Genomic DNA, 24,382 nt, shown 5'->3' with positions numbered 1-24,382 from the left:
GGAAAGGGAGGTGTTGAGGCAGGAGGGGGGAAAGGATCGTGTGTTAAACGAAGTGATAAGCTTTGCCCAGTCACAGCTCAGCCTGCCTTGCAGGCGGGATGACTGGCGCGTGGGGTTTGTTCTTCACAGTTCACCTGCTGCTGGCTTTCAGCACTTTTTATTCAGTTATTTTGTTTATCTTCGAGGCCTATTGTCATCACCTCCAAGCCGCCAGGGCAGGCTTCAGGTGCGGAGCGGAGCAGCCCACAAGGCGCTCGAGGTAGAGCCATCCCAGCTAACAACACCTCACCAAGAGAGGCTGCCCGCTCCCATCTGTGAAAATTGCTTCCTTTGCTGACAGAGATAAAATCAGGCAAACACACTCAGGCTGTTGAGCTTGTCTTTCTCCACAAATTGCGTGCAGCATTCAAAGGGTAGACACCAGCAGGTCCGAGTACCACTTGATGGCGAGTGCCGTTGTGTGTTTATTGGATGAATGGAGGTGTTAAGCGAGGCCATTGATTTCAAATAAGTTTCAAAAGAACTGCTTCCCATCTTTTGAACTCCCGTAGTCAGATGTAAAAATCCTGCCCAAGTGAGCCAAATACATTTTCATGGGGAAACTGCCTAACTCTATTCTGTGTATTTTCTGCAGAATGGAGGGGCATAAATGAGCAGCACCTGTGGATATGCCAGTTTTTTACAGAAGTGCCCAAGTGGAAACAAAACATAGAAAGGACTATCTACCACTTGCTTGTGTGTCCTTAAGAAGGCTTTAACTAAAATACAAAGCATCATCTTTTACTGTGAATACATCATCTGCTTCCCTGATATTTACTCCCAGCGTACTGGCAGAGCACAGCCACAGCCCCCTCTTATTTATTTTGCTAGACAAAACAAGCCAAATTTTGTATACAAGACAAAATACATTTTCATAATAATTTTTAGAAGGCCTTCCCTGTACTTCCTGTCGTTTGAGTCTACTTCTTCTGGGTGTTGGTCAACCAACACTGAACACAGTATTAAAGATGCAATTTCCCAGGTCTCCCAAAAGGCACTGACACTTGCTGGTAATTGCTTCCTAGGGATGCATCCAGGAATAGTTGCCCATCTCATGGTGGCACTGCACTTGGAGTTTTCACACCTTGAGTGACTCAGACTGCGCCCAGCACTGTGACCATTCCAGCAGCTCAGCTCAGGATACACCTGCATGGACAGGGAGGGTCATACCATGAGAGGTCATCTCATAACCAGTGAAGAGAGGCAGCTGCATAACCAAGCTTTAAACGCTCCAGCTCTGACTGGTATCCTTCACGGTACCTCCATCACCATTCCAGCACTTCTCCCCTGTGCCTTAGGCACTTTTCCCTTTCTTCTCTTAGAGTGTTTAGATGCCCAACCCTGCAGCCAGCCTAGACCACAGCTGCTCAGCCGTGCTGCTTGGGGATAGCCAGTGTGCAGCTGCCAGCCCCCAGAGCCAGCCTCCAAGAGCCCTGACATGGATTTTTACTGGGATTTACTGCACTGAAATGCAGACAATTTGGTTGCCTTTACGATTAGTCCCTTCATTTGCACACACAGCAGTGCATGCTGTCTGGGTCTGCTTCCTTGCACGTGGTGCTCAGTCCTTCAATTACCTCCACCAGGACTTCTACCTGCAGGACACCCGCAATTTTTATTCCTTCTATCAGCAGTCACTGCAGCTGTGCAGTTTCCAAATGCTACTGGAGCAAAGACCATTAGCAATTTTTATCACAGGCAACGTAACTTGGGTTAGTTTGTACTGATTATGAATGATACCAGGTCTTCCAATAAAGACTAATGTATTGCAGTACAGGATTTTTTAGTGTTCTTTGAACTAAAAAGTAATCTTTTCATTAGAAATGTTTCTAAGTTTTCCATTGTAAATGGCAAATAAACAAGGCTGAAGCAAGGTAGGCTGAAGAAAGGCTGCCCCGGAAGGGGCACTGCAACCCTCAGTCCTCCATGGTGGCCACCAAAGCCTCCTTAGGGAGCACAGCTGCACTGCAGGTAGCATTCCAGCAAGAATAACAGACAAACACGCACGCTTCACAAGCCACCGGGCACTATATTTCTTCTAATGAGAATCATCCATTATTCTTCCATCCTCCTCTCTGTGTCACATTAGTGAGAGGTTTTAAAGCAAGTCGGGGGGATAGGTTTATTTACTCCCAGCTGCAGAGCATGGCACCCAGCTTCACTGGTATTGGTTACAAGTGACCTCGGGTCTTCCATTATGGGCTCATGTCTGCAGCCCTCTGACCTCCGGAAGCGCTTAAGGAAGAGCTGCAGTAAATCAGAGCAGCACTTAACTGCAGAGGAAGAAAGGTCCCTCCTTATCAACCTGCCCAGAGGGAGAGAGAGGACTGCCCTGGTCTGCTGCAGGGTAATGTGCTCTTGGCTGCTTGCAAAACCCAGCAGACAGCATCAGCCTTTGTATTGCACTTTGCACCAAGGGCTGTCAGAGTGAAGCTGAGGCGGTAAGCGCTTCTCGCGTCAGCCAAGGCCTGGCTGGGGGACTATCACAGCCTACCACTTCACAAGACGAGCCCTGTGCATGCACAAGATGCTTCTGTAGTCAAACAGCGCAAACATGGGCACATCAAATACAGCTCAACTCAATACAGCACACACTCCTCTGCCTTTGAGTTAAATGTCACTAGTGTCAGCCCCACTGCCACCAGCACTGAAGAGAACTGGAAGAAGCTTGCTGGGACTCCGCAGCAGGGTCTGAGGGATTGTTCAGGCTGCTGTTTACACACAGTTTTCAGGAAGCAATCTGAGAATCAAGCAGTCTTTGTGGTGGTGAGAATAGCCAATATAATGACTATCCTAGACAAAGGTCCCTTTGGAGAATCAAGGACTGGAGAACTGACAGTCTGCACATCACATAACCCAGGCTGGGTCAGCTGCTAGCCCATTCTGGAGGTGTCCATGCAGCCCACTGCTCAGCACAAACTTTTACTGCTCTCAGCTGAAGGTTACCTGGTCTTGCACACCAACTGTATCTCAAAGTGAAGGCTGCATTTCAGGACCCTGTGCTAAAATCTATAATCAGTTCTTACCACTCAGCTTCTTACCAGGTGATGTGAACAGTCTGTGCAGCCCATGCAAATTAGTCATCATGGAGTCAACCTGAGGATGCTATTAAATACCTTGTGTGCCAGAGCATGTGGGATTATAGGAGGAAGCAATAACATAACCACAAAACACCACACTTGCAAATCATCTTAACCACAAGCAGTTCTCCCCATGAGGGTGGAAATAAGAACATTTGCCACATCCTCTGTGCCAACAAGCAGAACCCCAGAAGAGGGCACCGAGTGGGGAAAGTGCGTTATTGAGCAGAGATCCTGTCACTGTGTGTCCTGCAAACAGCAGGGGATTTCAAAACTAGTAACAAGCACAAAACAAGCAGAACTCACCCCTTACAATCAGGGCAAGAGGATCCCAAAGAACTGAAATGCAAAGGTAGAAATATTCTTTCCTTCCCCATTTATCTTCTGTACAGTTCTAGTTTTCATCTCTTTCTCAGAGATCCTCAGTCATGCCACAGGAGCTTCCTATCCTGAAGACAATCCTACAGTTCCTACAGAAGGAGAAAAAAAAAAAAATAGAAAAAAACTTCTGCTGTCCTAGAAGCAAATGACAAGACAGCTGATCAGCCTGACCAGCTCTGGAGAAGACTTGAAGATCCAACTCCCCATCTACATCCTTCATGCCAGCAGCAAGAACTCCACCAAAACATAAAAAGCAAGGGAGAAAAAGGGAACACAAGGACTTTTAATGTAATCACACAAGTCATGTGTCTAAAAAGTTTTCTGCTTTGTCATCTACATGTACACATCTACATAGACCTCTTTGTATGTGTTTTTTCACTTTTGACCATCTCCAGAACAAGGACTGCAATTTTACTCTCCCATAACTGTTCCTTGGCTCCTTCTACACATTCCAGTACAGCAGCATCACAGATTCACAACAGAAAGGACTTATTTGATCAGCCAATCCACTTCACTGCCAGACTAGCATTATTCTCTATCGAATGAGGACTAACTGTCCAGGGAAAGAAGGGGTGTAACATCCAGTGAAAGGAGCAGCACTGTCCGTCAGGATATAGGCAATACTACCAGAAAGAACACCCTATTTTTCTGGCAGAGCTCAAGTCCAAGCTATACAAGAATCAGGGCCATGAGTGCAGAGTGACTTCCTGATAACAATTTGCTAGGTCACCCGGAGAGGTATTTTGTGGCTTATGTTCTTCAGGGGGGTTCGCATTCTAGTGCAAAAGGAAGCTTGCAGTGAGAAGGTTTTTGTTCAGCTACAGTTAAAGACAGGCCCAGAATAAAACCTCATAATTACAGAATTGCAAATCTTAGAAATGCCCATGGATGTATTCACACTTCACAGTTCAGACCCAACTTTCCACTACAGAAAGCTAAATAATTGTTTCTTTAATATGCAAATATTAAGCTCAATCAACCACACAAACACAGAGACTACAGAAAGAGCAGCATGTTTCTATACGTTCAATGCAGAAAAGATTTTTTAAAAGAATCAGCAGCATCCATTGTAAGCCCTGTCAGTCTGGATTCCCCTGTCAGCATGAACACATTTCACAACACATAGATGAGACACACCATTTCTCCACATCTCTGTTTAACTGCTTGTTTGCTGTTTACTTGATGTTTCAGAAGTACTAAGCCACAAGATCCAGTCTGGTCAATTCTGTTACTTTTCACTTGACAAGTGTCCCTCTTCCACATAGTGATAACGTCTTTGAAACTCACTTGGCAATTCAGTTTCCTTCCTGCTTCTCTCAACAGCTACACAAACGATGTCAACACATCCAGAACAATAGCCTATCACCATCTGATAAGCACACAGTGCCTGTGTCCACAGAGCAATTCCCCAAAGAGAATTGCATGTATTAAAAAATGTATAGAATCAATAATTCTCATGGAAACAAGGGAGCTAGGATTTGCTACTTTGTTTTTTTGTGTTGTAGGCCCTGGATGTTTCTGGGACCAAGAGTTAGAAATGATGCAGGCAGATCTTGCAAAACAGAGCACTAGGTAGACCCGAGCTTTCTCAAAAAGAAAGCTGAGCTCTCCCATAGCTGCATCTCAGCTGTCACAGTCACCGGGGTTTCACCTTCTGCTATGCCTGATGGCAGGAGCAGACCACAGCCCAGCTCACCACACCGAACACACATACACATTATGTGACATTTGCACACCAAGCCAGAATTTCATAGGCACATACACTACCACATCTGTGCATAATGATAGTATCTCTCAGTCCTATAAGAATTTCCCTGCAAACCTGTCACAGGATAAATCACAACAAAATATCATGTTCTTAAGAAGTTTCTCGTTCTTCAGTTTCTTTATCTTCCTCAGTGCAAAAGTGAATTCAAACATTTTAACAGCTAAATAGCTAATTAAAGCACAAACCCAAACCCAGTTTAATTTTTGTAGCAGAGACATTTAATGCCAGTTTCATGCTATGGCAACTCAAAATCCTAGGACTGCCTATTAAGACACTACCTTGAATAACATAAAAATTGTGACAAGTCTGTCCCCAAAGAGAGTACCACTGAGGCAATGAAGTCACAGCTCGCTGCCTTTGGCAGTGGAGATATCCTTGCCTTTTGCTGCTTCATTCTGTTCCAGGGGTGCTTTTACAGGAGTGTTGTTTTAAAGTCGGGATCATTCAGTGACCAGGTTTACAGCATAAGCAGTATGGGAGAGGGGAGCAGGGGGGAACAGGCACACAGCCAAACACAGAGCCACCACTCCAGTACCCAGGCAAGGGAACCCAGCCAGTGCCACCCTGGGGAAACCTACTGGACACAGCATGCAGAAAAAACATGTCAAGGGTCTCTTTGAACCTCTGTAAGCACTGCTTGAAGTCTCTCCCTCTTCCTTTTTTATCTTTTTTAAAACAAGCAGTTTTCTTTCATAAGAAGACCCATCTGTTGGCTGTTTAACAGCAAAATGTGGACAGTTAATGGGGGCACTTCAAACACCAGGGGCATGTCAGCTCCTGCTAGAAATTTAAAAGTCACTAAAATAGAAGTAAATACCATTCAAGTGTGCAAAGTGGCTTTTCTATAAATTTGAATAGACTGAATTTGAAAGCTTTGAAAACTTGATAGTGCCAGTGAAATCCTGCTACTGTGAAGACAACCAGAATTTACTTCTTCTCATACTAAATCATTTTAAAACCTGTCTGCTGACTGCTTTTACAGTGACTGTAAAGTGAGAAAACGTCCAAATACACACAAATTCACACAGAGAATCTTACTGCAATTAGTCCGCTTCATAATGGAAAACAGATGAAAACAGAAATTAAATCAAAACCTTGCCATATATCTAAGGTGTTTTCATGCCACGCAGCCGAAGAAGTTTTCCCAAAACCAACAACATTAAATTAAAGCTTAAATATTTCAACCAGACCCAACAAATGCAGATTAAGCTTAAATTTAAATGGGAAGTGAAATGATTTTTCCTTCTCCTCACCTGCCAAGTCTTCAGAGTTCAAGGCTCTGTGTTTCTCTTTCAACACTTAGCAGCAGAAACACCTAGGGTTGAGTGGAGAGATTTCCTCCTTACACTAGCATTATTCATTATTTCTGAAGTGTCGACAAATGTCTTCAACACTATAGAATGCATACAAACAGAGAGTCTCTGCCCCAATGAATTTACAGTCCGAGGCCGTTATCTTTGTTCTGCTTTGGTATATCACCACAAATTTCAACAGGGCACCAGACGAGCCCAATCCAGCTTCCACCAGCAGTTTTCCACTGCTTTTGATAACAGCTGGACCAGCCCCAGTCAGACTAAGTTATAGGATTAACTATTGCAGGAGAAAGTAGAGTTCTTGGCATGCCTGCAAACAGCAAAAACCTGATTCTCAACAGTTTTGGTTTAAATTAAGTGTATATTTGAATGTTTTCACACATAATACATTTTAAGAACTTAAAGAGCTTCCTTTCACTGTAGCTTTCAATCACAGCAGTGCTACAGGTTAACCACCAGTAGGCAATTTCTGAACCTAGGTAGACTGGCAACTATGGTAACAGCTCCAGCTGGTGGAAGTTGGTGAAAGTTTTGTTTTGTTTTGTGGAATTTTGTGCTAAGCTTTCTGTCAGGATGTTTCACACACTGGAAGTGTGTATTTTCTCTGACTTTAAGACCCTTCAAGTATTCCTGCAAATAACTTCAGAAATTTATTCCAAATGCAAATAGCTGCAATTTCTGCACATCCAAAATTCTGCACTTTGTTGCCATCTGTGCCTTTTCCTCCCACTGCATCTTGTGGAAGAGAGAGCACAGTCGCACTGTTCTGTGTACTTACACACACAAAAGGGACAGAAACCTACTAACACCCAAAAGGTCATACAAGGATAACACCAACTGGAGAGAATGCCCTTCTGCTTTATACCCTAGCTGAGGCACAGGTCTTTGTCAACGTTCCTATGCAAGGCAGCCTTGATTTTAAGCTTGGAATAATTCATTATTGCAGCTCACGCAGCATTTGTATCCTCAAGTGTAACAGATTCCAGCTAAAAGCAGAATGGACATTACTTCTATGACTGGGGAAAGAAGTATCTTAAGACCACAACGTGTCCTAGTTACTACTCATTCACAACATGCCAGACCCCAGCATCCCACATCCAAATGTCACAGCTTACAAGAGACTGGCCTCGACACTCTGTAAACCAGACGAAGTTCAGGCAAAGACAGTGTGAAATGACTGAGAAAACTCCACAGTTCACAAACCACCTTTAAAGTCATACACCCTCAGCATCCCCACACAAAGCCCTCTCCAGCCTACCTGGTGCTGTCTTTGGGTAGGACGGGACCAGAAAATGCTTTCCTGCTCATTGTATTTTGGTGATCTGCTTTCTCTTCCAGATAGGACATGGCTGTTAACTGCTGTTAACATCCAGGCAAGATGGTCCTCCTGTCCTTCAGCTCAGAAGTGCTGCTTGCAGTTATCTCTGCTTATAAGAAGTATTTTTCAGATTTGCTCAGAGGAGTCATTCTCCCTCCAAGTCAAAAAAGTCCAAGTGCCTTCCATCCTCCTCAGTCACTTGGCTCAGTTACTGACCCACTCTGGAAAGCAAAAATCAAGATCATGAGACTTCTGTGCAACTACAGCCAACCAGTTTATCATAAAATGTCAAAGTATATCACAAAACTCTGCTATGGCAACTTCTATGTTCAGCCTAAGCAAACTGTTCCCTGATTCTTTTTAATGGCAAATGACTAAAATAACAACGGTTTCATTCTCTTATTACATTGATGTTTTCAAAAGTGCCAAAACAAACTTAGGTAACAACAACTTTAATTATACAGTATCCATTCAGCTTACCTGGAAACACTGCTTGGGTATTTAACAGGGTAACTACTTGTCTATAGTGTATCAAAACAGTTACAGATTAACATTTACATTTCCCCAACAAAGTTTTTAGCTCTTATTTTAAGTTTTAGCTTGTTCTTAACTTCCTTGTTTTGAAAAGCAGAATCTCAGTTGTCTCCACTCCTGTAGCATCACCCCACTGATTCCACACTCTATGCAGAGCTGACAGGACCAGAGACAATTCTCAGCCGTGTTCAATGTATAATTCAAGAGATTCTCTTTCCATCCTGAAACTGTTTACTGTGGAACCACTTTGGGATACAAGCCCAGTACTGGACAGGTTATTTGTATGAGAAAGGGGGTTTGTGTCACATCTTTCAGATGGGAATACAGTGTTTCAAGGTGTATCAGATTTAGGTTACTCTGAAAATCTGATCAACTATGAAAGTCATACGCAATCTTAGTTTATGAATGCTTGCAAAATTTTGGATACTCAGACTCAGAGCACAAGTCCAAGTTCTATATAGAAGCTGCCTTCAGCTTGAAGAAAATAAGGACTCTTGGGGAACCAAAGACAAGCTGACTTCCTTTATTCACTCTGGAAGTCTTTGGAGAAGAGAGATTTACATAACCTACACTTCTCACCATCTAGTAATAACCTCCTCTCACTCCCTGACTCCCTTTAGCTATCTCCTACCTCCCACTCGCTCATTTCCCATAAAGGTTGTTTCCAGACACAATTGATTTGAAAACTCAGATTATTCTGTTAAAAATGCTGACTTTGGACTTGGGATTCCAAGCCAGATTGGAACAATCCCCGCAGGTCCTTTCTTCAGCTAATTTATAGCAATTTTTGTTGAGACAAGGAGTTATGGTCTGTAAAAGGCTTGCTGTCGGCCTGTCATAAAAACCCAGCACCCTGTCAGAGAAGGGATAGAGTCTGGGAAGACAGTTTCAGCAGTGATCAGCTGGTTTCTCGATGGGTGGCCTTCTACACACTGTCCAATCCCATGGGTCCAATAAAACAGGCCTGATTTTGCACCTTAAGAAAACAAAGATACAAACCCTCCTCTGCTCTCCGTTAGGGTTTTATAAACATGCTCCCAGTCTCTGTGTCAAATTTATTAAGAAGAAATTCATTCTGCTGTCTCTCCCTTCCTCTCCTTTTGCTCCGGTCTCTCACTTCTACATAGGGTGGGGAAACCTGCATCATGATTTACATCCTTCTGGGTTGTTTTCCCATCAGAAATAAAGAAGGGGGCAAACAAGTCAGAAAGTTGAGAGATTGGCCTCTGAGGTATAAAACCACCCACATGAGGCAATGTTTGTTCTCAGTCTGGCATAAATTCTGCTCTTGTTCTTTCCTCTCCATCTTAACAAACCAAAACAGCACATGATTAAAGATGTACAAGCTTGGTCAGCAACACTGGTAGTCAGAAAACAGCTTACTCCTGACTAAGCGAGGGTCCTGCTTCTGAAGCAGCACTGTAGCAGAACTATAGTGCTACTGCTCAGAAGTCCTGGTTCTGTTTCAGCGCAGAAAGCAACCTTACCCTGCACTTACAAACCTTGACTTAGTTTCCCTTCTAAGCAGGTGAATCTCTTTTGGCCTCTAGACAACTATTTAATCCGTGACCACGTCTATCTGTCTATATGAATAGTGACATGCATAATTGTCCCTCTATTTAGCTCAAATTCCCCTTTTATTTCAGGTCGTTACTCTTACTGACATCACTGACTTCAGCAGTGCCAGGATTTCATGCCTGGCATTGCCCTGAAGGGAACCAGAGATGGCTGTTGTGGCTCCTGTGCCTGGCAGATGTCTCAGAGCTTTGGACTTGCCTTATACAGCTGCAGCTTTGAAGCCAATTTTGTTCTTCTCTAAACTCAGTCATAACCATTACTGCTTCTAAACAGGAACCATCAGGACTGTTATCTCAACTGTCTCATCAAGATGATGGCCCTGATTACAACACATACAGAGACTTTCAAAAATTGCAAAACCAGAAAGCATAATTCTAGGGGTAGACTGACTGTCTTCACAAAGAGTGAGTAAATGTCATATTTAATCAAGATGTAGAACTAAATTTTTGGGCGTCATAAATTTGGGGCTCACTAAAACACATAGTTATGAATGATCCTGGAATCTGAGTACTTAGACTTGGTCTTTGTACTGAGGAAATTAGTGGAAATTCTGCCGAGGAAGAGACTTAATTGCATGGATAAACATGTGATAATAGTATAACTGATCCCTTAGAGCTCTCTGCAGGATTCACTGACTGCATGGATAAGGATGATCCTATACCTGACACTGTTCAAAAGCTGGCACTTTTTAAAAAAAGAAAAACTTCCAGGAAGGTTTCTTACTGAAGAATTCTAATGTCACAGTGTGAAGAAGAGCAACCTCTTGTAGATTAATAACTGGTTAAAAGAAAGCAAACTCATTTCTCATAGCAGAACAAGGTTGCAGAGACACTGTTCCGAAGGCCTGTCCTGGCATCTCTCCTGTGCAACTCATCCATAACAGTGAGGAAAAGGGTGATTAGGAAAATTATATTTGCAGGTGATTCCCAAATCATTCAAGATTGTCAAATCTAAAATGGAAGTTGATGAGGTAAATGACTGACAGGGTATGGAATCACCAGGCTGAATTACATTTCAATAACTACAAAGCAATGCACACTGAAGAAACCTGAAATCCATAAACCCTTTGACGTGTCTGGGTTAGGTACTACTACTGACAAAAAGAGATCGAAATCCCTGGGGACAGTGTGCTGAGGACATCACCTCAGTACTTGTCCACGGCCAAAATACATAATCTTATAAAGTTAGAAATTGTTAGCAAATTTATAGAGAACAGAATAGAAAACTTCCTTGTGCCTCGATGCAAGCCTTGACCACTGCCTGCTGTGCAGCTTATTCCCTCTAAAAGGACAGAAGAGACCCAGGAAACATACAGCAAAAGACAATAAGGACATCACAAAAGGCTTCCGTGCAAGGTGAGCCTAAAGAGATAGGACTGTTCAGCTGGAAAGGAGACAGTGAGCGGGGATACAGTAGACATCTACAGTGAATTGGCAACATGATTTACCAGTTGCCAGGCAAGTAGGGGGACCATTTTTAGGATTAAATTGCGTGTGCTTTTAAGCATGTGGCTCTGGCAAGGGTCAAGCTCTGCCTGTTGTTATCTCAGACCCTTTCATGCCCCCTTTCGTGCACTGGCTCTTGTGTGGTGGCACAATGCAGCAATGTCTTGGTGACTAACGCTGCCTGTGAACACTCCTATGCCCATAAACACTTCTCATTGAAAAGTGATGTATGCAAATGAACAGGTTAGAAATGAATACGCCGTTAGAATCTTTGTGCTAAAAATGCTTGTTAACCTAAAATATCTGAAAACCTTCTTTCCAAATCCATATACACAAAGAGAAAAAACATTCCCCCTCCCTATTTTGTCTCTAAATGCTCCTATGGCAACACATTTTACAAACCAGAACACATTTTACAAACCAGAACCACAATTTTGTGAACAGTCCGAGGTGCAACAATTTCCTATGGGAGCAGATCTGCAGATTTTGATACATTTTGAGAGTGGTAATTGTTTGCAGCATTCAGAGGCATCTCAAAACTGCAATTTTATTGAGGGAAAAAACACCTTTGTAACACAGTGAGACTTTCCACCCATGTGAACACAGAATGAGTTCTTTGGGAGGAACCTTGAAATGCATTCAATCCTGGGAGACAGATTACAACCAACTGGCAATGGTGGTTTTTTTAGACCAAAACCAAACCGTCACCCAAGTAATCAGTTTGTATCTTTAATGCAGGGCTTCTCTGTAGTAGCGACACACGCCTTCAGCAGAAGAAAATTCATAGCACCCCATAATTTCTCTGATATATCTATTCTAAAAAAATCCAGATTTGCTTGCCATGAATTGCAGCTCCTCTGAGGGCTACAACTAGTTTCCCATGGACTTCAGCATGGCCAGGATTTCACTCTTATGTATGAACAAATCTTTAAATAAAAACAAAGTGTCTGACAAACAATTACAGCATTTTCCATCAAGACAAAATTCATCAATCTCAGCAGAACTGACAACCTCTGTTAGAACAAGATTTTTCAGTGGGAGCCTACAGGAACCTCACAGTGTAGGATCTGGGTTCTTACTACCTTTTTTATAGACACAAAATTCCATCATTAGGTGCATTGAAAACTGGAGTTCCTTCACAGAGGATTAATGCTTCACATCCACTATTAATAAACTTTCACTGGTGAGGTTCAGCATGGCCACAAAATGCTGTTATCAATCTTTCCCATGCATCTCTGCCCATCTGCAGTATTTGGCACGGTTTTTAAAGTACAGTAGACTCCAGTTTTCCAGGGAGCAGCCATCGCTCCTGTGCTTCCTCTGGAGTGACTACTGGAAGCCAAAAGCATTTAAGCAAAGCTAGATAAAATCAGCAGTGCCCAAAGTGGGTTCTTTCTGGTTTCCTGCAAGTAAACAGACATGTTTACAAGGGGCTGTACAGTCACATAAATCATAAGGTGACTTTGTTTACAGTAGAGGAATTTCCTGCAGGATTTTGCTGTCCTGGTTTCTTTCTCTCTGTATTTACTTTTGTTCAAATGCAATTTAAATAAAGCCATAGGTACTCCAGCTCAATTCAAAACGTGTACATGCTGAAATCTGAAACAGGCTATAATTCATGCCTAGATTTAGTTGTTCTTTTCTGTTTGTTTGTTTTTAAGCTAACTACACCTCTGCTTTAAAAAGCCACTTTTCTCTACCCATCCAATTCATCTACACCTTGGCAAGAAAGCAGCTTTGATTGTCTCCCCATAAAGAACCTGCTTTTCTCTTCAAGCCCACAAAACAGCAGAAGCCCCACCTGACACAGGGCTCAGGCTTTTTACTTCAGGCAGCTAAGAGACAGATCCATCAGAAGAATTAAAAGTCAACATGTTATTGAATGCAACCTGAAAGACTGGCATTAATATCAGCTGAGCGGTTGGGATTGAGAAGTTTTGCTGCTATTGAATCAGTGAAGCATTTCTCCACCCCTTGATAAAACATTTAGTTCAGGGGGATATAATTTGAAGAACCACTGCAGAATTTGGCTGCAAAATTCAGAATTTGGACGAGAGGTGTTTCAATAGCAAGTTTCTCATTTTCTGTGAAAGAAATCCCAGAACCGCTAAACACAGAGCATCTGCACTGGAGCTTTTTATCTGTACTCACCCAAAAATATATGCAGCCAAAATCTGAATAAACAGAGCTGCATGGTCACTTCTGCAGGACACAGAACTAAAATGCTGCAGTGAGCCGTGGGAAAAGCTACAATCTTCTTGTCTTCATTGTTCTTCTCTGATCTCTCCCTAAAGCCCAGCTACGGCCAGTGAAAGCAGGCCTGCTGCTCATCTCCTGTGTGGAGATGAGTGGGGCATGCAGCAATGAGAAGCTACGTGGTTCTCTTTTAAGCCAAAGTGCCACACACAGGGCTCTGGCAGGCTGGCAGCCACCTGCAATCACTGTGCTGTCTCTCTGGCTGATATAACTTGGGGTATTCTGGGTCACACACATACTTTGATAAAAGTCATGAACCAAAACCTCAGACATACTTAAGCTACTTGGGTACAGGTAAGAGAAAGCATGGCACTCAGATATACATCTCACCCACCGTGGTGGCACGGAGCTCACAGCTGCTCTGTCTGTCCCTGAAGTTACGTGCTCCTTCCAGCAAACCTAAGCGGTTTGTTCTCCACTCTGCTGCATGATGTGACCAAGACTTAGGTCACTCTGGTTTATTATCCCTCAGTGCAGAGAGCATTAACAGGTCAAACAGAGGAAGTGCTAGGAAAAGGCACTCCTTTAACACACAAGCCTTAGGATGGAAGGCTTGTATAACCCACAAAGACTACAAAAGATAGAGCAAGAATGGGAAGTGCAGAGCCAGAGATTTGCCAAGAAGAAAGGTAGATCTCTTATTTCTGAGTGGCAGAAAAGGGAAGCACTATCCCCGTTTGCCTTTCCAGGTAAGATAAGAGCCACACCAAATAGGAGCAGGGCCCACAAGAATGTAAGACGTTTAAGGAATATCTTCCAGCAGTTTCCAATGCACAAGGCATGGTACAGTACAAATAATCAGCCTAATACAGGCTCTGTTTGTTAAGCATCTGTTAGCAAGAATGTCAGATAATCGATACATTTTTACTGCTAGATACCTACAGGGCTGAAAGAAACACTACTTCTTGACATTATTTTCAGTGTTCTTCTTACAACTCATATTCCTGGAAGCAGTTTTTCTTCACCTTGTGTGGCATCGTCACTCATCTTCACTGACGCTTATCTAGCTCCAACAACCTGCAAGCGACCATCCAGAGAGCTGCATTGCTCTGGTCTGCCACGCTCACACAGCTAACCCTCTCCTCCCTATCACTTCATCCTGGCAGACAGGTTGGGATTTGGGACATCATGGTGGCCAGCACCCCTATCGCTGACTTGCACTGTCCCCACAAAGCAGTTCCCTGCTCTAGGCAATGAGAGGGAACAGCTGGGACTTGGCAATACACAACAAACAAATCTTCCCAATCCTGTAATCCCATTGACAAAGCAGCACATCATACCACATTTGTGCATCGCAAGTGACTAGAGACATAAGCCATATCTGTTAGCAGCCCTTGCGTTACTGTAACCACAGACTTCTAGGGAGCTATTTGGTACTCTGGAGAATACATGTCAGCAAGCCTGGAACCGCCTCCTGGAAACTTCCCAGCCTTTCTTTTTGCTTCTCCAGACAAACACCTTGTCTCCCTTCCCAGGTATCTGTGTGTTTTGCTCTCCTGTATACTGGCGGAGCCCTGAATTCCCCAGTGCTTTGTGCTTTTGAGGAATCCCAGCTGCTCACACACAGGGCAGAGATTAACTGGCAAGGCGTAGTAAGCCCCAGGTGTTTTTCTGTACCGCAAGTGCTACTTCCCAAGAAGATGTGTACCACAGAGAACAGGGCACTCTGAACTTTCTGGGGAGCCTTGTAATCTCCACCTGCCCCCAACCCCTTGGCTTTTAGCAAATCACTCATGTCTCAGGATTCTGTCCTGTACCTTAGCTACTGAACAATCTGAAACAGCACAGCTAAGGCTGAGTTTATATCTCAGCTCTGCTTTTCAGATTTCCTTTGAGTTTATGGCAAAGTCATAGAATTTGTGAGCATGTGCCCCAGCCTGGAGTGGCAATTACACCTTTTGCATGAAAAAGCACGTGGTGCCGTGACACTGCAATGGGAGCACAGGCAGGCAGTCCCAAAGTTTTTTCAAAGATGCCCATCCCTGGCATACAAGCTACAGAGGGCAAGGTCTGTCTCTTCCCACACGCTGTAAACCCAAGCACCCACCAAGCAGTGTCACTTTGCATTAACATGCTGCACTCAATAAATAATAACATGTATGGGCCAGGAGGAATCCAAGTTTGCAAAAAACCCTCAGCAGACTAAGCATCAAGTATGTAGGATATACTATCTGCAAGTTAGTGTCTGAAAAGAATAAAATTAAGGGAAAATTAACCTACTTTCATTTCCAATCAACTGAATATGGCAATATCAACTAAAGGAGGGGACACACAGCCAACAGTACCATGCACACTTTGGTAAACGCATCAACATCAACAGTATCTTAGAATAACATATTTAAGAGAATTAATTTAATTCTCAATACTGTCTTGCCTCAGGACCAATTTCTATTTGTCCCAGGACATGTTGAAACAATAAAGAACATTTTCTCACCAAGGCCCTGCAAAAAAATTTCTCTTAAGGCTTTAAAAAACTGGCAAAAAGCCTTTTGCAACAAAATGGAAATCCTCCTTGTTGCATAATCATCAAACTGCCTCAAAAAGTTCATATGGATATTGGCAATTCAGAAAAACTTACATGTTTAAAATGAGATCCTTTTCTAGTAAAGACAAGTGACTACTCTCCATTCGGCTTTAGAAAAGGGCAACACCAAGCAAAACTTCTCAGAGTACCTTCTCAGAGCAAAAAGACAATTTCTGTAAGTACCTAGACTCTATACACTAAAAAAGCATGTGCTGTACTCAACAGGCAGGTTGTGACATGTTTGTTTAGCTGAAGGACAATGAGATTCTGGGGCTTCTCAGTGCTAATAGAACCCAAAGAATCATTAGGTATTTTGAAGGTTTAGAAATAACCAAGAGATCACAATAAACACAGAAGTGTTTGGCATTTGCCTTACATTAACCAATCTAACATGTGATCTAAATATGCCTGAATGTACATTGAACTCAGGTGAGTTGATCAAAATGGGGAGCTACTTTGAATCCTGTCTGGCTGTAGCTTTGAATTCTTGGAAGGAAAGTGGCCGAAGTGCAAGAAAAGAGGCTTTCTTCTTCTGTTAACCTCTTTAGAGCAGTATATCCTACACAGAAGATACTAAGGGAGAAGAAACACGTCCCTAGCATCCCAGATGCCCTGACATTCTGGATGGAAACACTAGGTGGTAGCCTGATATTCATCAGACTTCAGAAAGAAAATGTGAGTTCCAGTAAGTTCTCCTTAAATGACCATTTTGCTGGGGAGAAGACCATAATGGCTGTTTAGCAATATACAGAGGCATTATGCAATAGAATAGGATAAAAGAACTTGAATGGATCTCTCTGATTGTGTTTGCCACAGCTAGCTCAGAGTCAACCAGCAGTGAGAGGAAGAGGAAGGTGAATTTCAGTACATCAAACAAAGATGCTGAAGTTATTACCATCCAAGGCATCAGTGTAACAGAGTGGGCTCACTGCAGGAAAAGAAAAAGCAGCAGAGTGAAATGACCCCTCCTACATGACATGCTGAAAACCTACATGTAAAACACAGCAAAAGCACCTGCATGGTTTAGTTTGCAGCCTCCTGGAGGGCACCCTGCATGCAAAGAGCAGGCAGTTAATCTATCCTGTAGGTGTGTACAACTGGCACCAGGGTTCGAGGTAATAGGGAAGAAAAATGACTGAACCAAAAGCAATGCAGTCACTGGGGAATGGCTTCCTCATCTTTGCACCCTATGTAAGGATAAACAAAGTCTCTTCCTCCCTTTACTCATAAGTAACCTAGTGAGCTTTGGTTACTTATTTAGTCAGAAAAGGCACAACCTGGGCCAGGAAGATAAATGAGCTACTGGTAGGGTGTTTTCTTGTTTGAAGCACAGCGGGCAGCAGTAGACACCTAAGTGCTTAGTCTTTCTCACCCCTGTAAGAAAAGGACATCTACAACTTTTTAAGGAAAGCAGAAGAATCCTCAGATTCTGTTCTCCTCCACACTGTTCACAGTGAATATTTCCATAGCAAATCCTGCATACCTGAAACTTCCTTAGCCAGTCCGTGTTGCTGCTCACACCTGACGGCAGCTCTGCTGTATTTGCTGCGCTGCCAACCACTCCTGGGATCCTTGAGCCCTGAGCCTCTGCTGCCCTGAGGGGCTATGCGAGTCTGAGATTTGAAACTGATGTCTCTGGCATCAATGCAATTCTCTCTGTGTCTGGGTGACATGCCCTAGGGAGAGCACACACCTCCAAATACACTGCCCAGGTGGCAAACAGAACAGGAAAGTGGATCTCCACTAAAAGCAAAAAACTCCTAATGTTGAGCTGTGACTGAAGAGAGATTCTCTTTGTGTGAAGCCATGTGCCATCCAAACCCAACCCAACTGTCCTTCATTTTGATCTCTACCAGGAATTACTAGCACCTCTCCAGGAGAAAATCCACCTCCTGTATTCTGTTTCCAGCTGGCAGCAATTCACTCATGTTCTGAACGGCCCCACTGGATTCCTTCTAACATTTTATAAATAGCAGCTTAAAATTCCTGTAATCCATGGCCCAACTATGGCTATGAGATACAGTATGAAAAACAGTATTTGGGGACTGGGAAGCCAAACTTTGAAAAAGCAGCCTCTAAATATGACTGTGGCTTCAGAAATGAGAGTTAGTTGCAATGTCAAGAGATCAGGCTCTCATGTAAACCAGGTCACTTAGACACCGAATCTCCTGACACGATCACATCTGTTGAAGCCTGAAAGCATTAGGGAGGGGAACGCGTAGAGCTATGCAAAGCCTCAATTTGCAACACTGCCAGTGTATATTTACTTCGAATATGTCTCAAGCAGTAGCAAATTTAATGGAATGCTCTCCTGTGTCTGCTCTGTTCTGGAAATAGTAAGAAGTGGCACAATTTCTCTCTATCAATCCCAGATAATAAGGCTTTTGTCCAAGAAAATTAAGGATTCCCTGCTCTGTAAATGCTGGTTTTTATAGTATTGGGTAGCTAAAAGATGAGGGGGCTGATGCAAGAATCATTTGCTGAAACGTGGTGCTTGTTTTGTGTTGGGAGTGGCTGGAGAGTGACGCAGCTGCTGGTGACTTACCTCTCCCCTCCTTAAGCATTTTGACAAATGGGTTTTCAAACCACTCTCAGGGTTCATAAATTAACAAATCTGTCTCAATTCATCACCTTCCAAATTGGAGGGGAGTGGAGAGGGGGAAAGTTTAAGTCTCGATGAAGATCCAAGTATTACATACTGAGTGTAATACCAGAGAACTGAGAGAAGAACTAGATAAAGCAAATAATGAACTATTAATTAATAACAAATCTGTCATGCCCTAAGCGATAATATATCGTCTGCCAGCAGCGTCTGTCTTAAATGCCATATATATAAACCCCTTCAGCATGTTGGATTTTGATTTCTTCACTTACTGTCATGCTCAAACACAGTTGTCCTAGAGACTATTCTGTCCCAAAGCAAGCCACAATTTTAAAGTGCAAATCATGAACAGCCTGATGGATATAAGGTGGTGTTTGGCATTGCAGTCAAGGTCATTTTTTCACTAGAGGTTAAGAGATCCTTAGTGACCTGCAAGTGCAAGTCTATTACAAACCTGTAGGTCTTAAATGAGCTAACAGCACACATAGTCTCCAACCTTTTAGGGTAAGTGTGAAGATGCCTCTTAGATCAGATCCTCAAGATAGCCTTGGGATACTGATGCATTCAAGTTTGAAATTCATGCCAAAACAACCCTAAATAAAACTGCTGTGAAAAAATTTGGTCTCATGTGTGTCTAGTTGGGAAATGAGAGTGCCAAAATAGTTTTAGTTATTTTGCTGGAAATACAGCCTTTAGAAACCACAGGCACATTTATGGGGTGATTCTGGGACTCTTAACAGAAACACTCTTAATTATCAAACAATGGAGAACTGGCAAATGCTTCATGTAAGATGAACCCAAGAGCGTATCTCCCTTTTTTTTTGTTGGGAGTAACATGATACAGTAGTCTTAAGGAACACATTTCCCGTAAGTATCCTGGATTGCACCTTCATACTCTAGTGCTCAGTTTTTGCACAAGCAGTATTAGATGTGCAGCTCTACCCATCTGGGTGCAAAATCTGCACTTGCTATATTTGGAATCAGAGTATAAAGCCAGTTGGCATCTCCCCTCCTTCCCCCAAGAAGACGCCCCTTTATAGCCCAGCAATCACCAGGCACTAGACCATACTGTTAACCAGTCACTTATCTTGACTCAAGTGTTTCTAAGAGTTCCCATCAGTCCATTTTCCTGTGTTTCATACCTCCAGCATTTGAGCTCCCATTAAACTGAACCAAGGAGACATCACAACATTACAGATCATCTCAGGATACTTTATATTTAGAAATCAGCCTCAGGCTACAACAGTTACTGAGATTCCTAGCTCCCTTCATACACAAGTATATAATGTAACCCCCACGAATCACTTAAATTATAAATTAATACTGCATAGTCCCCACAAGCCACAGTGAGGCTTCCATCAGGTCGAAAAAAATATGTCAGGAAATGGAAGACATGGCGCTAGCAACACATAGCATCCAGTCAAAGCATTGTTCTGGTCAGTGGAAAGCTGTTTTTACAAACAATTAGGTTGCTCCCCTATGCATTTTATAAATAGTTAATTGCCTTTATTTCACAAAATACTTCTCTCATGTGCTGGCTTAAAGGTTACCCTAGTCTGGTCTAACGTGAGCTGGCAGAAGACAAACGTGAGCTGCCTACTAGATAAATCTAGAGAGACACACTCCATCGTACAATCCTCCCTCGCATCTGTTCACTTCATAAGAACAACTGTTGCAATCCAGTATTTCTGTTCCAGCATATTTATGTGTTTCATACATCATCGGTAAGCGATTAGGCAAGGCAGTCCCAGCACTGCAAAGAGCTACCAGCTGAACCATGCATGTGTGGGACGATCAGCTGCCAGTCTGAGTCCGCATGGATTTTGTTACCTGTTGCCCCTGTGCAACACAGTAATCAATATTAAGGGATTACAGTCTAAGAACATGAGTGGGGTTCAGTTTTCTCTAAGTGACCCAAGCACATGCTTAACGTGTTTGCATGAGGAGATCAAGTGAAAGATCCATTAGACAATAAAGCAGCACAAGCCCACGTTCCTGGGGGCTGAAATCAAGGACACATTTCCAAGCTCTGAGTAGGCTAAAGAAACCCGATGCCATCTGAAACAACTCTCAGTTCTTGTGTGCTGGATGGTTAGAAAATTCTCATTATCTTCTTATCCTGCTTTGTACCTTACTGAGTTTTTGCAGCGTCTCAATAACAAAAAAGCCAAGTAGCATCCAGAAAGAGAAACTGAAGTGCCACACAGTGTTTTCTTTATTAAATGCTTCACATGTGTGCCTCCAATAGCTTTTTCATAGAAGCTGAGGATATTCATTGGGAGAGGCACACAGAAATCAATCTGTGTCTGGAAAAGTTGATATGCTCCTTACTTGTTGTAACCTGAAGCCGTTGCCTTCCTCTTTTCTCCCATTTTTTTCTTTCTTTCTTTTTTTTTTTTTTTAATTACTGGTACATACTTAAGACCTGATACTAGATACTAGAAGGAATCCTGCTGTAGCTTTGCTGATTCTTTCAAAAGGTCCTTTTACAGTAATAAACACCCATGCTTATAGCAAAGTATAAGGGAATTTCAAATCAGGCCATAAAGCAGAAAAAAAAAAAAAAGGATTAGTGCTAAAAAACCTCCTAATGTAAGTGCGCGTGGTGATCTACTGTAGTGTAACACCCAGTGCTCTCATAACTCCTTCTGGTCCAGGGGTGCTTTGAAAACACTCATGAGCTACATGCTGTAGCATCCCATGGAAGCAAGGAGGTATCCTTCACTCCACCCTGCAGTCTGGAATAGCCATGCCTGCTCCCAGCCCTGTGAGGCCGGGGGCTCTGATCGGAGCAGGACTGTAGGATGCTCATCCAGGAAACCATTGACAGCACTAGGACTGAACCCACAGCTCCCAGCCTGGTCTCTAATCAGGAACGCAGTCCTTAGTCCAAGATGAAAAAGGAAAATAGACAAAAATACGCTGATAGGCTGATCTTAGGAAAAATGCTGTGCTAAATTTCTATACTAGACAACAGTGAAAGAGACTTAATTTCAATAGTCAGTGCACAAGAAGATTAATAACACATTTTCTTTTAACAAACATTTAAAGTGTAGTCACATAGTGTAAAACCTAAGCACTCTGTTTTATGATTTAGTCCTTTAGTATTATGATATCATAACTTGGTGGCTTGTTACTTTATTTACATTTGCCTCCTAATTTCTCAGCCTTGAATCCTGTTTTCCAGATTCTTTATTTTTTCCTATGACAAGGAGGTCTTGAAACTGCCTTGTTTGTGAAAGCTGAGATTCACCCTTAATTGCATGCATGGCTCTAGGAGATACACCAAATATCACATAACTTGGCATTCTTACTGTGTTTCATGTTCAAAGCACTTTATAAACCTCACTTAATGATTCCTGCAAGTGCTGGTGTATTTGGAAGCAGTCAAAAATTGCTGTTCTGAGCAGGAGTTTGGACCCTGACAAGGCTCACTGGAGGATCAGGCCCTAAGCAAGCTGTCTCAGGGTCACTGGAGGACTCCTTACTGGGATGATAGCTTTGGATTCCTCCTGTCCTGAAAGAACACATCTCTTATTAAAGATATTAACACTCAAACAGAGCCTCATGCACTCTAGAGCACTTATTTACACAGCCTAGATAATTTTTACTTATTTATATTACTGACTTACCCTTCTAGACAACCCTGCAATGATATAAGTGACATACAACATCAATAAGAATAATGCAAAAAACCAGGTTTTTTAATTGAAATACCACACACCTTTGTAAGACTTGGGAAGTAGCAAAGCACAAAATGGCAGCTTATGTTTCCACACTCGCCCTTCTCCTCCATCCACCCACCTAAAATGTTACAAGAGGTGTTTATTTGGAGAAAGAAAAATTAAAGCTAATAGATAAGAGATGCACACAGGGGATTCAGAGAGCCATGGTCTAGGGACGGGGAAAGTCTCATTATACCTGGAGAGCCCTTTTCCCTTTCACTGCCAAATTCCACTCTTGGGCATCCCTTCTGGAAGGCTTTCTGAGGTTGGCAGTGTTTGCACTGCTTTGAAATGCAAGTTTCCCCCCCTCCCGCCACTCCCGCTTTGTTTGTTTTTCAAATGGTTTGAAAGGGAGGAGCAGAGTCCTCGGCTACTAAAGCTGAGCTTTCCCAAAACACAAGCTGCTGCTGTTTGTTTGCTTCTCGTTAATTAGCTGTGTGTCTAATTAGTGACAGGTTCCCTTTGGCTTTCCTGAAACCAAAGCCTCTCCTTGTCAGCAGAGGTTCATCAGGGGACTTGTCAGTGCCCGAATGGTTTCCAGCTGCTCCCTGGTCCTCTGCACAAGCACACATGCATGCATGCCAACACTTGCCCACTTCAGCTAACTGACTGGCAATAGCCCTGACAGTGGAGATACAAGTCGCTTTTTCTGCATTGAACCCCTGATTCCAGCCAGGTCCAATTTGTAATATCCTAATTCATATCATGTTCTAACTAATCATAGAGACAGATTCACAGTATAGGACAGAAACAAGGGTCTCCGCTTTTAAGCCTCTGCTCTAGTCCACTCTCTCTTCCCAGTGTTTTCCTCCATCATTTTGGTCCAGATTCACCTCACAGTTACTGTAGTCCAATAACACTGATTTCACTCAAGGGTGAAAAGCTGCACAGAGCATCTCTCAGCTTTCAGGGCACTCACCGTAGGATACCGTTATTGAAGTTTGTTTGTTTAAACCCAGGTGAACTTGGCTCATTACCAGCTTTAAGTTCACCTTTTTGGGGACTCACCAAAAAAACCCTTCAGCTGTACATGCTGGTGTGAGAAAGAACACAGACTTGCACCATCCCATGGGACCACTGAGATTGTTCCTCCTCCATGCACATGCTTCCCGCTCTTCTCTGCTCACCTCCCCCCTATGGGTTTCCATCAGCAGGTCCCTAAAGGGAGAGGAGTTTATTTAATTCCCTACTGATGTCAGATCCTCTTGGTGCCAGAATGATTGATGTGCAAGTCCCATGACTGACGGGAAGATGCGCTTTCAATTAGCTGTTTGGCCTGTTTCCATCTCTCCGCCCTTGTTCCTCACTGCCCCTCTGGGGCAGTGCCCTCGTTGCGGGGCCCCTGTTTGGACCAGTGTTTTGTATTCCCTACTTTATCTTATAGCAGCAGCACCATTTTAAATAAATGTGGCCTATTTTAATTTGGGTGAAGCTGAACATGGAACTCTGCCTTGAGCATAGAACCACCCCAAGCCCCGTCAAACCCTGGGACACCAGAGAAGATGTTTCTCCCAAAAACGCCACAAGGTTCCAGAATCTCTTTCAAAACCTCTCTGAAACCCTGGGTCTGTGGTACCTGCCAGAAGAAAAAGGATAATCCCTTCTACATTGCAATAATCACTCTAAGACTAGACTACCCACACAAACTGGGATTACTCCTAAGAAACACTATCAAGCACAAAGCAGATTAGAATTCACCCTTTTCTTGTTTCTGCAGAATGTGTAATATCTTAGCTCTTGCTTTTATCCCCGTGTAACAAATCCAACCTCTAAGACAGATACTTGTGCAAACAGAATGCCATGAGAACACCAAAAGAGC

The 24,382-nt window shown here is 43.0% G+C and overlaps 1 long non-coding RNA gene across 1 annotated transcript in view; it reads right to left on the bottom strand.

Moving 5' to 3' along the window:
• Positions 1-734: 734 nt before the first annotated feature.
• The window catches only part of LOC128853898 (uncharacterized), a 35,840-nt gene continuing 12,192 nt past the window's right edge, over positions 735-24,382 (bottom strand). The window contains exons 2-4 of the long non-coding RNA XR_008452719.1: positions 7,840-8,120; positions 3,426-3,589; positions 735-1,185 (exon numbers count right to left, since the gene is read on the bottom strand). This is a non-coding gene — a long non-coding RNA (uncharacterized LOC128853898). The remainder of the gene's footprint in view (positions 1,186-3,425; positions 3,590-7,839; positions 8,121-24,382) is intronic.

This window comes from Cuculus canorus, chromosome 17 (assembly GCF_017976375.1).
Source record: "Cuculus canorus isolate bCucCan1 chromosome 17, bCucCan1.pri, whole genome shotgun sequence".
Classification (NCBI taxonomy): Eukaryota; Metazoa; Chordata; class Aves; order Cuculiformes; family Cuculidae; genus Cuculus; species Cuculus canorus.
This window is presented reverse-complemented; position numbering and strand designations above follow the sequence as displayed.